The 16147-nt window shown below is 34.7% G+C and overlaps 1 long non-coding RNA gene across 1 annotated transcript; it reads right to left on the bottom strand.

The window, feature by feature from the left end:
* Positions 1 to 12465: 12465 nt before the first annotated feature.
* LOC146168307 (uncharacterized) lies at positions 12466 to 15725 on the bottom strand. The gene is made up of 3 exons (XR_014498675.1): positions 15594 to 15725; positions 14528 to 15510; positions 12466 to 12496 (listed from the first exon to the last, which is right to left on the bottom strand). It is a non-coding gene; the product is annotated as an uncharacterized LOC146168307 (long non-coding RNA).
* Positions 15726 to 16147: the final 422 nt, after the last annotated feature.

Raw genomic sequence — 16147 nt, 5'->3', positions numbered from 1 at the left:
AAGCAATACGAAAACAGTGGTGGATTCAGGATGTTTGTTTTTTACGGTGAAATATTACACTGCACTTTGATGCCAAAAACACTGCCATTCCATTGTGGGGGTGCGAGTCGAGATTAATGAGTCTTCATTTATATAATTGCCAAGATGAATCGACCACACTCCTACAAGATTTGAGATGGCCTGTCTTCGTGAGGCCATTCAGGTCCAATTCTTTCCTTTAGTTCAGATACATGAACAGTCAATTTTTGCTGTCTTCAGTCAAAGCTGTTAAAGCCTCTCTCTGGTTCAGTCACAAAAGCACTCAAGTTTGCTGTCTGAGTAGAAGCTATAAAAGCCTCTCTCTCTCTCTTTATATTGATTGAACACGCTATTTATAGACGAGAATCAGTTAAGAAAATTTCTGCGATAAAGAAAGATTTACGTCATTAATTCTTATAATACTTAACAAAATATCACGTGATAACAAGGCGTGGTTTAAACCTTTTTCACACTTATTTCTGACGCGAAACATACAAATTTTACGTCAAAATGCGATTGCGAAACAGCCTCTGCCTCCAGTTAAAATGTCAACAGTTTAAAAATCACACAACCGGGGAAACCGACTAATGTTCAGACCGCGGTGTTTTGAAACATATACAAAAAACGGATGTAAATACCTTGACGCATAAAAATTGGTGTCAACAATTTGAATTTTGCAAATTCGCTGCAAATATTATGTGGTTGCAAGAAATCTACGTAACGGAATTTTACCGAAAACTTTCCGCTTATCGTTTGCACATTGGCTGCAAGGAGTAACGTAAACATTAGAATATGGTTACAAAGAATTTAGGCCATAGATTTTTACTGAAAATTTTCCGTTACGACACATCGATTAAAAAACAAAAATTCTCTGTGTAAACACAATATGACAAAATGGCTTCTACAAATATTCCCACGCTAGATTTTGGAACAGCTTGCATATTAAAAGCTGGTTATTTGTTTGTGAAATGTGTGTGGACACGTGGACGCGAAAATTGTTCGATCACATAACGCATTTGCGCAATTGTTTTAGTCAGATTCCTGATTCCTCGAGAAAGTTTTCTCTTTGGTGCCTGAATTAGCAACCGAGGACTTTGATGTCAGCGTTCGCTGAGTTGCTCGAAATTGTTGTGTGCTTGACACACCATTGCATTGCTGTGGATTGAGCTTTTCAGGCGATCTGTGCGGCAGCAGGGGAAACTCCCTGTTTGGTGCGTTGTAATTTTGACGTCACCGGAAAGCCATTCATTGTGCGCTGCGCTGTGCTGTGACCTTTCGCTGTCCAACGTGCTTTTGTATTCTGAAAAATGCGAAATATTTTTCGGCAGATGTGTGTTCGTATGTCTGGAACATTTTTATTGCAACACTTGGTTATTAACATTTTGGTTATAGACACACATATTTTCTATACTTATATATATATATAGGCGCGACAGGTTACACTTAAAGTTTGAGACAATTGATTATTGCAATATATTCATTTAAATTTATATTCTTTGCGATTCATACAATGACATATACTTTATAGCGATTACATGGTTATTTAATTTACATTATACGCGATACATAGAGTAACTTATACATAATGGTAACATTTTTACATTTCTTCGCTTCAAAAGCGATACATACAATGATTATAGTTATAACAATTTTGCAACAAGTGAACATTTGTGGGGCAGTTCGCGAGCAAGGTGCATTTTCATTGAAATTGGTTATCGTCATTCGACTGGCTAGTCGAAGTTTATCATAACTTCATTTTGGCGTGGCAACTCTAGGGTTTGTGAAGTAGGACAGGCGTTGTTGGAAATTCTATCCAGCTATTTTGTAATTGCGACCGCATATAGGTCTTGGTCGGATAAGGGGATTTTCTTATCGTGGAAATGGTAGAATTAACCACCATGATATATTTAGGGTCAACGTAGCAACAACACGTTAGCGATGAAAACTCGTGACCTAGCAAGCTATAGGATATTTGACGTTACCGAATATCATTGGTAACTTGCGGAATACATTTATAGCACTCGCTGAGAACTAATGCGTATGCTATGTATTCTTTTGAAAAGATAAGTGAAATTTATCTGGAAACGTAGAATTTTTGCTTTACATTTCGCTTGGAGGGATTAAGTACCGGCGTTGAAAAGCGCTAACTTACGGAAACACCGCTAATGAGTTTTGTCGGTTGCTAGCTTACCAACATATTCAAAAGCGATCGAGTGGCAACTAAGCCTTGTAAGCCAGGCACGCCTTGGGCGTAAGTTTACAGATGAACAAGCTACTTTTTAGGTAGGGTCAAGTGTCTTAACGCGTACTGGCAATCCGTGTTAAAATAGTAAGCTTTTGCGAGTGAGTTTCACAAAATGGTTCATGAGATATAATATATTAGACGTATAGAAGTGTACACTTAAAATTATTCATTTTGACTGGCTTGCGTTTTATAAGTAGCTGCGGATCCGTTTATAGAAACGCTGTTTGTTTTAGGAAGGGAAAATGCGGTTGGAAACGAGTTCAGTTTCCACGTAGAGTGCCGTTAAGGAAGTTGTTTGATTTACGCCTATTTAATTGGGGTTGCATTTGAAAAGCACGAAGGCAAGCGATGCATTGAAAATATTTACATAAAACATTTAACACATTACGAAAGCGAGCAGGATTTTATCCCTAAAGTCGTGTTTATAGACTTACACGAGTTGAAGCATATTTTTCGCTTGTGAATGACATCACTATGCTTTTACGAAGTATTTCCGCTACGCGTGCTTTGACGCGGGCAAAATTTGGACACATTTGAATGGCTCAAAAAAATGTCGCATAAACAATTTACAGACCTTTCGGTCGGTATTTTAATAATTATATACATATATATTAAAAGTATAATAGATTTTCACCTGATAAACTAGGCAGAATCAGTTATTGTGAAATCCATAATTCCGTTTCGTTTTCCATGATTCCAAACAGTGGTGATGTCTTTATCGGCAACGCTTGTTTGTATTTCGTGTTTCGAATTCCAAGCAAATGCTTTGCTGACGCTATGGAGCGTCTCTTCACGTATCTTTCGATGAGATTAATTTCTTCTAAAGCTGGCTTCTTGCAAGTTCCAAACATGACAGTTTTTAGGCGGCCGTTTGTAGGTGGTCCATACAGATTAAGGCACATATTTTTTCTTTGAGCTTCGTTTCTTCAGTCTTCTTGGGAAAGTAGTTTGCAGGTGGTTCGTTCCTCACACGCGGGCATCAATTTTGAGGGGGTATGGGTCTGATTAATGAGTCTTCATTTATATAATTGCCAAGATGAATCGACCACACTCCTACAAGATTTGAGATGGCCTGTCTTCGTGAGGCCATTCAGGTCCAATTCTTTCCTTTAGTTCAGATACATGAACAGTCAATTTTTGCTGTCTTCAGTCAAAGCTGTTAAAGCCTCTCTCTGGTTCAGTCACAAAAGCACTCAAGTTTGCTGTCTGAGTAGAAGCTATAAAAGCCTCTCTCTCTCTCTTTATATTGATTGAACACGCTATTTATAGACGAGAATCAGTTAAGAAAATTTCTGCGATAAAGAAAGATTTACGTCATTAATTCTTATAATACTTAACAAAATATCACGTGATAACAAGGCGTGGTTTAAACCTTTTTCACACTTATTTCTGACGCGAAACATACAAATTTTACGTCAAAATGCGATTGCGAAACAGCCTCTGCCTCCAGTTAAAATGTCAACAGTTTAAAAATCACACAACCGGGGAAACCGACTAATGTTCAGACCGCGGTGTTTTGAAACATATACAAAAAAACGGATGTAAATACCTTGACGCATAAAAATTGGTGTCAACAATTTGAATTTTGCAAATTCGCTGCAAATATTATGTGGTTGCAAGAAATCTACGTAACGGAATTTTACCGAAAACTTTCCGCTTATCGTTTGCACATTGGCTGCAAGGAGTAACGTAAACATTAGAATATGGTTACAAAGAATTTAGGCCATAGATTTTTACTGAAAATTTTCCGTTACGACACATCGATTAAAAAACAAAAATTCTCTGTGTAAACACAATATGACAAAATGGCTTCTACACCATACTGTAAAACATAATATAAAACAAAGAATTTACGCGCGAAACGCGAAAATTTTGCGTTTACATCATTTGGCACGTGGGTCTGAACCACGCTGGGGTCTGAACCACGCTAAGAAAATATAAAAATGATCACCCACATGTAATAACAAAGTGCAACGAATGTACGGCTATCACGCAGCCCACAACTATATGATAACACTAACCAATTAAAAAGTGCCTTGCGGCCGACTGAAAATGGCTCTGCGGCCCACAGTTTGCCGAACACTGCAATACACGTTTGCTTTAACGACTAACTCAAAAATTGTCTAGTAAAGAATGTCAAAATCGTGTCATAGTAAGTTTATGTAGTGTTTGTGTAAACTTGAAATAGATATACGATCTCTCTATAATCACCCTTATACCCGTCGCCGTTAACAAAGAGACGTACAGACTTATTTGGGCCGCAAGTTTTTTCACGCCGAAATAAACCATATTAAAGGGTTCATAGCAGTTCAACAGAAATCATCGAAAAAAGCAAACTGTGAGTTTATTTGTTAAGGTTTTAGGTTCATACGATACAATGACTCAATTTACAAATTATTTTAGGAAAGATTCGGGGCCAGTTTGCAGTCGGAAGATATAAGCTGTAAATATAATTCCAAAAGCGAGATAAATTTTATCGTTCATTTAGTGCAAAATGGCAAAATGAATACATCACGACATTGTTATAGGCCTATACACACAAAAATAAAGCATATTTCAGATATTTTATCTAAAGGGGTGATCAACAGTTAAATTGTCAATCAAGTGGTGCATTTTTTAACTTTTTATTTCACTATAACCAATATCACTCTTTTTTATTTCTGCAGAAAAACTTCTTCTTAGCTATCGATTTGTCTTTTTCTTAGTTATCGACTTGTCTTCTTCTTAGCTATTCTTTCTTAGACTCGCCGAATCTGTCGATCTATGTTGCAGGCAGAGCAAGCCAGAAAAACAGCTGACCTGCAGTGAAGTTCGAACTCACGACCTCCGGTCAAGCCGGGACCGTCGCTCTAACAACTGAGCTATGCAGGCTCAGAGAGGAGCGAGTCGAGAAACAACCATGCGCCAATACTTGCACATTTTGTTAGTAGGCTACAAGCAACTTCACACTGGGCGATCATCAGTCCGTTTCAATCAATCATTGTCAAAATATACGTGATAGCTATGACGTATATTCATGTTGGTATTACCTTATTAATTAGGCTAATAACTTTTATAGTTTGCGGTAAAATACAAGATGCTTCTATTATTAAACTTATTGTTTTTTATCAGTCTAGTTCAGTGGTTCTTAACCGCGGCCCCGAAAGCCACATGTGGCTCTTAATCGTCTTTCTAGCGGCTCCCATTAGGATTCAAAAAATAAATTGATTTATCAGAAGCAAAGTCCATAGAAATAATACAAGTTGTGCAACTCAGATTTATACGCGCTCAAATGTTTCCCAAATCGCCTCAATTAAAGGTAGCAACTATACAGGTTTATACATTTTGTTAGGTAAAAAGATATTTACCCGGATTACTAAGTAGGTAAATCGATATATAATTACAAATTAGTGTATGCTTGCTCGAGTGTGCCAGGCAAATAGCCAATAGGTACGAGTTAGAAAATCAATCATAAAAATAAGGCAATCATCTAAAAATTAAAATAGCCAATTTTTTTGAAGTTTTCCTATAAAGAGATATCTAAATATCTGAATATGTTTAAAATGAAACCTAGCATATTGTCTTACAGGTGATATACCCCTATTTTTAACAGAATAATTAAAATCCTCCTGTTTCTGGACTCCCTTCTATAAGAATTGCAAGATATCTTCACTGCATCTAATGGATTTTTTTAAAGAAAATTATAATTCAACAAAAAAATGTTCAACTTTGTTTTTTAAGCTACACAGAAAATGTGAAAAATAAACTTCCTTGGTTTTAGTTTGAATATTGGTGTTTGTTTACATTCTTGAAAATGAGCCATTTTTAATAAAATTATGTGTTTATGTGAAATTATAACAAATGCTTGCAATCATTGTGATTTTGTAGCTATTTATAATAAATTGTTTATTTAGTTTAAGATTAAAACTTGCCGATATAAAAGCACTTACCAAAGACTGTTAAGAATTGTAAATATGTGCTTGGAAAATAAGAAAACATTTTTTAAAAATGTTTCCTAGTGATAGGGTCTATTTCAGGCATGTTCAAATGGCGGATCGCGATCCGGTTCCGGATCTTTTTAACGTTTTGTGCGGATCTTCTAATCTGGTCTTGAAAAAATAAACTTTCTACAGTGTCTTATGTGAATAACAATTGTCAGCGTTAATGAATTTTGTAAAAATTGCAAAGAACGAGACTCCCAAATGAATTTTGTAAAAATTGCAAAGAACGAGACTCCCAAATGCCAATCTTTGTGAGCGTTTGAGGATATCAATAAGCGACAGAAAGTCCAATTGGATGCTATTGTAAGACCTGAAGTCTAAAACAGGGGTCGGCAACCTACGGCCCGCGGGCCGGATGCGCCCCACCAATGTAATTCATTCGGTCCGCCGCCTCTTTGACAAACTAGATACGATTCCATTTCAAATTATTTTTGACTATTTTAACTGTACGTATAAGTGCGAAAAATTTCCGCGCTTTGCCACAATGATCTTTCTACGTCCAACTTGCTATGTTTTCATGCTGTCTTTCGAACTAGATCAGCGCTTCGTTACCGTTAACGAAAAACGTATTCAAAAATATTGGACATGTATTTTTTAACATTTTTTATTTTGGGCAATGTAATAAAAACTTGCAAGCAACTTAAAAGAAATGCCGGTATACCTAAAAAATCGCGCTCACTTTGCTCGCCACGTGCACCCTGACTTAAAATAAGATTAACTATTAAAGTTTTCACATTTCTTCAAACCAGTTTTACTATACTTTTCATTAGTAGTATGGATGACGACGTTCGGGCTCGAATTTTAAACCAAACAAACGCCTTTTTTTCACGCTTTGCGCCAACACTTTATTGCCTTCTTAAATGTAATTAAACACGCTTTTACGTGAAAAAAAGATCTGGGGTCCGCCTGATTAAGTTGTTCTAACATTTTAATAGCCTAACACAATTCTCAGTTAACATTTTATGCGGCCCACAAAGACCTTTCTGAGTTTGGTGTTTTCCCGCGACTAGAAAAAGGTTGCCGACCCCTGGTCTAAACCAACTCATCATTTTTCGCACTGAAACAATTTTGGTGCTGTAGCACATTTCACTTTTGACTTTTACCAAGTAATCAATATGCTGTAGGGTGTATTTACATAAATAAAGCACCATAAAAATTGAAGCGTGTCCAAAATGTTTACTATTCGCATTTGGTGGATCATCATGCTTTCAGGTTTGACTGTGGTGGATCATGGCAGAAATAATTTGAACACCCCTGGTCTATTTGTTCCATTACTTGATGCTTGTTTTAGCCACACCCTTGTACAGAAGTGTTGTGCTGTGCAAGTTCCACTCAGTTTAAACTTCAAAGGGCAAAGTCATGCCAATAACTATAAAAGTCTTGTTAGACAGAAAAATATGCTGCAAAGGTTGACTAGGAACAGAAGACACTGTGTGATTAACCTTCGTCCATAAATTCAGTTTTCAAAATTGTTTCATTTTTAGACAAATTTTATATAAAAAATATTGTTTCTATCAACCTATCAAGTTGTAATTCCATTGATTTTACAATCCCGCTGTAAAAAGATGGGAAATAAAAGTTTGCTTTCAACATACACAAAGCTCTTATCTATTACCAAATTAACAAACCAATAATTAAGAGTCTATTCCAATGGACAAGTGTTTTTTTAACGTATTATGTCTCCTTAATACAGGCTATAAAGTGGGAAAGTTACTTTAAAATTTAAATGCTTGTTCAACCAATAGTAACAATCCAACATTTTCTTTATTTTCATTACACTTTACATTAGTTACTGATATTTTTGTTTGCATAGTTAACTAAAGTATTGTGGACGACAAAGTATGATCCTGACATGACACGCTAATATCGACTATATTTCGGCCATTTTTACGCAAATTTTATTTATTCTGATCTAAAATGTTTAGTTTGACTAGTATTAATTATTGCCATTCATCCAGATGTTTTTTATTCGGCATAATCGTTAATAAATTGCGATTTTTTGCTTTTTGCCATAAGCGCCTATTGTAATTTGGGAAACAAGATGGCGTCCATGTCGCTCTAACTAAGAGCGAGTTAGCTGCGCAACTTGTGATTTCTACAGAGACTTTGATCAGAAGCATATTTGCGCACGAGTTTGTTAGATAACAGCAAGTGTTTTAAGATTAATTGTTAAATTGTGTAACTTTGTGACGTCATAGCTGAAAATTGTCATGCCCCCAGCAGGGAAATAGGACGTTTCAGAGTAAAGGCCCGTTTACACTATACAGCTGCACTGGGCGTAATTTGCATTGGAAGAGAAACATATTGCCTTCTTTGTGTTTTTTTGGTATTAATTAAAATTTATTTTTAATAAACTGCTTGATCTTTTTGCGACTCTTTTTTAAAATGGACATTGGTCTCAGATGCCACTGGACACTGGTCTAGGTAATGTAGGCCTATATATTATGCACAACTTAACACTGGTGTTCTGAAATCAACATTTTTTTTAATTTATCTTCATATAATAGCCTACTAACAGCAGCAATTATTAGCAACGTCGCCAGTAACGTATATAAAGGCACAACCAAACGAATGCGGTGGAAAAAGAGGGAGATAAAACACATGTCAGAAAGCGACGAATTAGTAGGGAGGTTAAACATACAGCTGGGGATTCAGGGTTACTTGTACTAGGCATTAAAAGAGCCCTGTCCACTTGCAGAGAAATCCACATTCTATTATTCTTAGTGGCAATAAGATGTTTCGATTTTTGGACCATGTCGAAGAACATATTTAAATTCGGCACGGATTCGGCGTACTTACAACGGTCAACAACAAAACGCGCACACAACAATAAACAATCCAACAGGGGTTTAGATTGATTCGCACAATACCAAACAATATATGAACAGAATTTCAGACTACAATTATCGCAAGTTTCGCCTAGATCCAAGCAGTTACCTCTTAGCAGAAAGTTTATTTGCAACAAAAATAAAATACGTGCGCTACAGTTTCTAATGATCGCAGCAGAAAACACATTTAGAATCTTTAATTCCATTATTGGTCAAGATGGCACTAAGGTTTAGTTTTTTTGTAGCCTAGGTAGTTTAGTACCGTTTTTCAGGGTAAAACTTGTAAGACCTGTTGCCACTTGGTTTGCTGTTTGATATAGTAGGTCATACCTACATGACGTCACTTAACATAAAAAACCAAGAATTTTTACATTTCGAGCCAACATCTTTAATATGTGAATTTTTTTAAGTTTTTAACAAGAATTATAGTACAAGTCTGCAATTTGTTGTCAAGCATGTAAAGGTCGCTAGGTTCGTTAAAGTACATTCTCCAGGGATAACCGAAATTAGTTGTTCTAAAATGTTCTAAATAATTCTTATAGTTTTTGGGGAAAATGTATTGTTGTGCGAGATTATCGTATGGCGTATAACACCCTGTATTGTTAATAAGATGCCCGTAATTCCAAATGCCAGTATTAATTATGGTCTTTATAAAAAAGGTTTGTTTACGGTATCGAACTTGATCGTTAGTCCACAGCGGTCTACCGTTCCCTAGGTTTGTGAACATTATGTTAATCAAATGTTTGATTTTTTTGTTTTTCTGATAGTTAGCAAAAGGAATCAGTTTCTTGGCTTTTTAAGAGAGAAGAGACAGACTTCCGCGAAGTCTATGGGGCGCCGTTTGAAAAAAAAACAAATACGCTTCTACGGACAACTTTTTTGTCCGATTTAGCTTAAATCGGACTGTAAATTTGTCCGATTTAAATTAAATCAGACAAAATTTAAATCGGACAAATTTTCTGTCCGATTTAATTTAGAGGGACAAATTATATTCCGATTTAAGCTAAATCAGACAAAATTCCTTTCCGATTTAAATTTTGTCCGATTTAGCTTAAATCGGAATATAATTTGTCCCTTTAAATTAAATCGGACAGAAAATTTGTCCGATTTAAATTTTGTCTGATTTAAATTAAATCGGACAAAATTTCATTACGGTATAACTTTGACGTGAGTTGTTTATAGGGCGTATCAAAATTAATAAAGTTTCTGTTCTGCCTGAAGTTAGAATCAGCTGTTTTTTCTTTCGGAGCGTGTTCGTTGTTGTTGTTGCTTAGTAGGTCCCCTCAGAATCTTTTAGTATAGGCTTGTTAAATCTATTTAAAATACACTTTTTTTTAAATGTTTTTTTAATTTGTAGTCCCTAACATTCCTATATGCAGGCTGCAGGCAGTCAAAATGTTTGACTTTGGGTTTACCACTGTTAAATATAAACAAAAACTGATAGTCTATACCGGTAATAACATATATCAAATTATAGAACGCCATGTTAAATATAACGCGTAAAAAATAAATATCGAAGGGGGCAAAAATAAAACAAATGTGAAAGTGTCCCATGAAAAATAAACAAGAATTGGCAATGTTTTAATCTTTCTCCCTTTTGCTGTTGCCTTTTACACATTTTTTGTCTAATCCAAGTTTTTATAACATAGGTAGAAAGCATATTTATCGCATCATACACTTTAAATAAAAAGCATAATAAAAATAGGTAATATTTTATAGCTTATGTTATCGACAGTCCACACCATTCTACAATACATTAATATACTTCTGGGGGCAAAAGAAAACTTAAAATAATCATGTGTTTTGACATCGTGTTGGAGTAAACCGTTTTTCAAACCGGTTCGGGCTCGGGCAAGGTTTGAGTGATCCTAAAACACTCGTTTCAGGTTTGGTTACGCCCAAAATCAGTTTATAAAACTCCGATGTGGGTCCGTTAGACTCCCTGCATTCCTAGTTGACCATCAACATTAACATAATCTGTTGTTTATTTTATCGTGAAACTTAGATTAAATACGATTCAAATTTATCAAGTAGTTAACCATTTTGTGAATGAATCTAATTATCTGGAGGAGCAGTTGTTGCTTGATCCAACAAAAAGCATAGATCTTTTTTGTCCTCCCATAGTATAAACAATTATCTATGGCCCACTGAACGTACCACACACCACTGTAACTGTATTGTATGAAGGTACCAGCTACTACAACTGCAGAGCCTGGGCCCTTTATTTAATATTGATAACAATGACACCATTTTGCCAAAAACAAGGAATATTGATGATTTGACTCTTTGAATGTCCAATATTTGATCGCACAATTCAATCCTTGTGGAAAACATATTATATAAGTTAAGTCTTCAATTCGTAGCAACAAATATTATTTTATACTTGACGAAAAATTTATTTTGACATTCAATAATGCTATAGATGTGTAACTTGAGTAAAAGTAGCATTTTGTTGGCTTGCCCTTCTCTAGAGTAGACTATAAAATAAAAAAATCTGTACAAATCTATGATTGGTGTTTATTTAATGAAAAACAACGCAGATTTATGTAACACCAAATCCAAGGGAGTTTAAAATCTTTATTTCCCCATGCAAAATCTTTATTTCCCCATCCACATTGCAGCATGTGTTGACCAAAGGGTATTTTGTATCATTAGGAAATTCTATTGTAGGTTGAGGGTCAAACCCCAGTGGCAGTACCTGGACAGCACCAGTAGCAAATATTACAATTGCCTCCACAAACAAATTTCCGATTCTCCATCTATAAAAAACATTTATATATTGTGAGAAATGAACTACACAGAAGCCCAGAATGCTAAGTTAACGCTAGTGTCACCCTTCTATGCGGGCTGCATGCGTTTTGCAATAATGTAATAACATTTACGGTTTATTTCTAGTAAATCAATGTGGACTTGCTTGCATAATTGCTTTAATGTTTGGCAAAAACAGCAAGCACATGATTTTGGTATGAATATAATAGTTTGGGTAAACCAATTCAGTTGGCAAACTTTTTAGCTTGCAAGCCGCATTTGAAAATCAGTAGTTTAATAAAGAGCTGCATATAATAGTGAATTAACATGTGGATATTCTTACCTATTATCCTATAACTACATTTTTTGGATTTTTTTGTTTTCACTAGGCTTTATCCTTCTAATACAGGCCACCTTGTTGCACATGAAGTCGCATGAACAACAATTTTTTAGAGTTAGCGTTTTATCCTGTCCTCCAACTTCAGGATGCAGCCCTTACAAGGATTTAAACAGCACATTCAAGTATACAATGTCTTGTTACATTGATCAGGTTTACTTCATCTTGATTAATTAATTTACCTTTTTCAACTTCAATAGACTCTAAACAAATCTCCTACTGATTTAAAGTCATCATCCCCATCCCAGTTTAACCAAGCTGGAGTTTTTCAGACAATGGTCTGTAGATCGAATACATTGTATATTTTGATAGTTCAATATTTTTCAAAATAGCATTAACATTAATATCTATATAACATTTATTTTCCATAGGAACAAACTAATTTTGGGGTTTTAAAGTTCGAGAGTAGTTTTGCCACGTAACATAAGGAACCCTCAATAAACTATTAAACAAAAAATAGCTTTAGGTATAAGTTCATCTTTAAAATGAATACTTTTATTTTCCATTTTTTTTAAATCTTTAAAATATTCATAAGGTTACAAAACTTAAATATATATTTCATGTTAGGACACAAATCTTACATAATTAATAAATTGATTAAGTTGTTGAGGCCCATTTACACTACAGCTGTGTGGGAATAATCAAAGTGTAATTTACATTTAATTTATATTGTGGCGAGAGTTTCACTCTTTGCCCAACTGCCATTGAAGTTACCTACTTGTTAACAAACGATCAAAAACGTATATAGCAAAATTGTCAACATTAATAACTGTAGCGTGAAGCCTAAAGAGTTTGACGCCACTTCAGAACAGAGGGTTGCCCACTTGGATGACTAAACTGTAAAGTTGCTATGTCCATCACATTTGTAGGGCTTTGAAAGTGAATGATTGGTTCTGATTATGGTACTATATACAATGGTGATTTTTGATTGGCTACAGATCTTAACATACACATAACCTGTTAAAATTTGTCATCTTAAAGGTAGCCATGGCTTGATTGTTATAACAGGCTTATCAGCGCCATGTCAGGTTACCTTTACACTGACTTTTCAATTGATGAACATCGTTCTGCAGATGCAAAGAAACCACTTTTGTGTTGCTAACATATCTTCAATATATGGTTAAAATGCTTTTAGATCCTGCAATGTTTCCCATATTTAGTTGTACTTAAATGCAGTGTTGGTTAACAGAATCATTTTGTTTTATTGACTATTTTTTTCTGTTACATGTTTATTATTAGATGTGTATTCCCTCAATTTTTGAGGTAAATATGGTAGCATATTGTTAACATTTTGGTTGCAATTTGATTTTTTTTTTTATTGTAACAAAAAATATAATTATTACTCGCACATTTTTGAATTATTTCTTGCGATGTTTGATGAATTGATTTCATTATTACAGTCAGCAAGCTCATTATCAGCTTCAGTTATATGTTCTTTCAAACTCGCCAGACATACCATTTATTGACAAAATCAGTGCAGTTATAAGTTATGAAAAAGATAATACATTTTAATGACATTCAAGAGAACAACTTACCCATGCCTAAACACAAATCAGCATAGTTGCCATGTTTTTCTAACAGTAAATATTTAGAATTACATTAAATTATATCTATATTTTTTTATAGAACAATCTAGTAAAAAAATCAATAAATATGTTACATCAAGGGTATTGCTTGGTGATTTAGATCTAAGATCGTCTATTTCATAAAACATGGCTATTTATTGAATTTTTACGCGTTGGTCTAGAACATGGATGGCGAACCTTTTCATCGCGCGGGTCACAAACACGACCTTAATCCTTACAAAATGATCAAGTGGGTCATATATTTAATTATTTGCTAATTTTATGCAAACTCTTCTGCTGCGTCGTTTTAAGTGTTATTGGCTTGGTAATTCAAGGTTTTTAGATAATATCCAAATTCGGACTCTCACAAATAGTAAGAAGCTAAATAGTTAACAAATGCTGCAGCATTTTTATTGAATTACAGGAGTTCAGCAGAAAGATTTTTTAGCATGATTTATTGCTTTAACCATAGTTTTTTTAAGTTTTAGTCTGCAAACTCTTCATTTTTCTTACACCCTTTACGTTTTTCTGCAATAAACAAAAGCCTTTCTGTGCACATTTGTTGAAGCATAGAGCACTAATACAAGAGAGGTAACTGATTGTTCACTCAAGCGTAAAATCAATCATAACTTTTCTTGTTTAGCAAAAAATATATATTTTTTAAAACAATAAGGTAATAAACAACTTTATTCTTTGGAATAAAGTTTTAGTTTTGCAAAAATTAAACAAATAAAGAATTGCGACACCTTTTTATTTGACCAGCCTCTGCAGATTGGTCACGCTTGGATGAAGTGTTGCCACTTGACCATTTTTATTTGATTTTGCTGGTAATTGCATAGGACGTTTTAAAATTTTCTCGAAGTTTGCTCTAATAAATAAAAAGCAAACCCCCGGTAATTATTTTTTTGGATACAAAACATACCTTAATATGAATACAGAAGAAGTAACGTGCCTAGAGAAGGAAATTGACCTGATTGTCATCGAAATTGATCAAGAGACTGGGGCTAACAGTGCAAAATGTTCAGGTCATCCTGGTGCTACCAAAACTGATGTATCACCTCAAGAAGTGGAAAAAATTTATTCTATAGCTGCAAAAATGGCTAAAAATGTAATGATAGATGTACCAGACGTGAGCACTGATGTCTGCAAATTGTATATCCAATCAACTATAGAGGAATTTGTACTTAACCCCAAACCAGAATTGCTGTACAAAAAATATGCACATGTTTGCAAAAATGCATGCGACTTTCTAGGAATGCAACAAGTTGTTGCAGCTCAGTTCTTGATCAAAATCTTCGATGCCATTATTGTAAATCAAGAAGAAAAAAGGCAAAGCACGCGGTGGCAGGTGTTACTACACGTGAAACAGGTAAAGTTGGTTTTTGCACATGTGTTATTATATGTAGATGATATTTGTTTGTTTATACCAGCTGAACCCGTTCCAGAGATCCTAAAATAATAAACCAATTATGGTATCTACTATACAGTTTAATTTTTGAAAAAATACCTATAATGGCGTAAAGTCTTTGCTGATGGAAGTACAAGTACTTCAGTCGTTGATAGATGTCTGTACGCAGCTGGAGATCGAGCATAAAGTTCAATTGCCCATCTGATGACATCAGGGTGATATCGATGACCATTTATTGTTCGGTTTGCATTGTTGTGTTGGATTTCCAAAAAACATTTTTTGCCATGCATTCATTTCTCCCACTTCTTTTTTAATTAAGTCCTACAAATCATTTAACGTTTGATTTCATGCTTTTATAAATCTTAATGATACAGATCATTTTAGGAAACACAGAAGTGTTTTACCCCTATATCAGCATGAAGATCTTCAGTCACTACTAGACCATTCTCGTAACTTTCATCTGGCACATCTGTTTTTGTTGCATATTTCCGGTTATATGCTGTCTTTACATCATACCTCATACAGTTAAAGCAGTTTTCCCCGAATTTTACTACATAAATACATGCTAAAAATATTTACAGTGTAAGAAGAACACAACAAATGCTTTACCGTAAACATCACAGTTTAGAGATCTAATAATCTTTTCTGATGCCAAGTGGTTTTCTTCCCACCATTGAAGTACTTGTTTAGATGTATTTTTTATTGCCTGATTTACACCTTTGCATATGCTCATTTCTTCAAGCTTAAATGTACAAGTTGTAACGTTGTTGTTTGCAAATAAGGGTCATTCAAAACTTTATTTATTTTAAGATAATACGCTGTTAAATGTCATGTATACCCAGGAAAGAATTTAGGGTGGAATATTTAATGTCCAGCTTGGGAGAAACCAATCTCCACCCATGATATGCAACCCAATTTACTTCAATTGATGGTGATATACAGACACTGAACAAAATCA

This window comes from Ascidiella aspersa, chromosome 1, assembly GCF_963924565.1.
Source record: "Ascidiella aspersa chromosome 1, kaAscAspe10.2, whole genome shotgun sequence".
Taxonomy (NCBI): domain Eukaryota; kingdom Metazoa; phylum Chordata; class Ascidiacea; order Phlebobranchia; family Ascidiidae; genus Ascidiella; species Ascidiella aspersa.
This window is presented reverse-complemented; position numbering and strand designations above follow the sequence as displayed.